The following is a 1762-nucleotide window of genomic DNA, read 5'->3' on the forward strand; positions in this document are numbered from 1 at the left end:
GACTTTAGAGATATTCCAAAAGTATAATTTTTCATTGTCATTTCCTTTTTAAAATTTTGGCAGTGCACACATAGGACAATATTCAACAATTATAAGCATATAAAATGTGATTTTATCACTACAATTTCTATATATTCTAACTGTAAAATTCTATATACTTAATGACAAGTCTAATCCTCAATACTTGGAAGAAGTTTGGAAGGGTTAATGGCTGATGGAAATGTGACATAATTTTTGAATACTAGATATCCTCAAGTTTGTCAACATACTTTCAATCAAGAGTTATCTCTGCACTGAACCAATTTTGTTCTAATTATAAACTTCTTTTAAGAAGTGTGGTAAAACATAAGTAGAATGCTTACATGAAATATGTACTATCAGCGATTCTCCCCCAACGCAGAGATGCGTGGCCAGTGTAGTGGTGGCTCAGCTAGGCAGCCAGGGCTTCAGTGTCCGGTGCCAGGTCGTGCAGTTCCGGCCGGTCGCGGCTCCGCCCCGACGGGAGTCCTGCGCAGCATCTCCGACACCACTTGCCGACGAATTGCGGGGTTCGGACTGTTGGTCCCAGACGCTAGGGGCCCGATTCCGGCCTCTCCGCACCTGCTGCCTCCGCTGATGGACCAAGCAGCTGGACTGTAAAGCCTACCCGAACCCTCGCCAGCTGAGGTTCCAGGCACAGCGAGGTTCAGGAACTTGTCCTAGACAACTGCAGAGCAAATGATGGAAAAATTGAGGGTTTAACAGCTGAATTTGTGAACTTAGAGTTCCTCAGTTTAATAAATGTAGGCTTGATTTCAGTTTCGAATCGCCCCAAACTGCCGAAATTGAAAAAGCTTGAGCTTAGTGACAATAGAATCTTTGGAGGTCTGGATGTGTTAGCGGAAAAACTTCCAAACCTCACACATTGGAACCTTTGAAAAAGTTAGAATGCCTGAAAAGCCTGCATCTGTTTAACTGTGAGTTTACCAACTTGAATGATTACTGGGAGAGTGTATTCAAACTCCTTCCTCAGCTGACCTACCTGGATGGCTATGACCCAGAGGACCAGGAAGCCCCTGACTCAGATGTTGAGGTGGACGGTGAGGATGAAGAAGAAGATGTGGATGAGGATGAAGATTTTCATTTCGAAGAGGAGGAAGATGAAGACGAACCCAGTGGGGAGGAAGAAGAATTTGGCCTTGATGGAAAATTTGATGACGATGAAGAAGAAGAGGATGAGGATGAAGAAGAAGAGGATGAGGATGAAGATGAAGAGGAGGAGAAAGAAAGCAGGAAAGGTGAAAAGAGGAAGAGAAAAACAGATGATGAAGAAGATGATTAAGACCCCAAATAACCTGCAAAAAAAGAACTGTTCAGTATTGGTTGGACTGCTTATGGATTTAGTAGCTGTTAAAAAAGAAAAAAAAAAGTAGCTGTGATTCAAACCCCAGGACACCCACCCACCCAAAGAGCCAAAGAATAGTTCCTGTGACATTCCACCGTCTTCTATTTAGTCCCTCTTGGAAATCCAACACCAAGCTTGGGGACTTCACCTCAACAAAATTGTGTTTGTTAGGTTTCCGTGTAAGACTTGCTGTAGCGTGGATAGCTGTGATCAATGAGTCTTAACCATTTGTGGCTACCAGTTATGCTGAGGTTGTAACAGCATTTTTACTTTCTGTATAACAAAGAAGCTTTGTAAATAAAATCTTAACATTTTGGATGAAAAAAAAAAAGTACTATCAGCAAGATGATTATTTGAGGATGTAACTCTCCTCTTGGG

At 42.2% G+C, this 1762-nt stretch overlaps 1 pseudogene; it reads left to right on the plus strand.

Annotated features, from left to right (window-relative positions):
• Nucleotides 1–402: 402 nt before the first annotated feature.
• LOC102827495 lies at nucleotides 403–1321 on the plus strand (annotated as a pseudogene).
• Nucleotides 1322–1762: the final 441 nt, after the last annotated feature.

Source organism: Chrysochloris asiatica, unplaced genomic scaffold, assembly GCF_000296735.1.
Source record: "Chrysochloris asiatica unplaced genomic scaffold, ChrAsi1.0 scaffold00039, whole genome shotgun sequence".
NCBI classification, from domain to species: Eukaryota; Metazoa; Chordata; class Mammalia; order Afrosoricida; family Chrysochloridae; genus Chrysochloris; species Chrysochloris asiatica.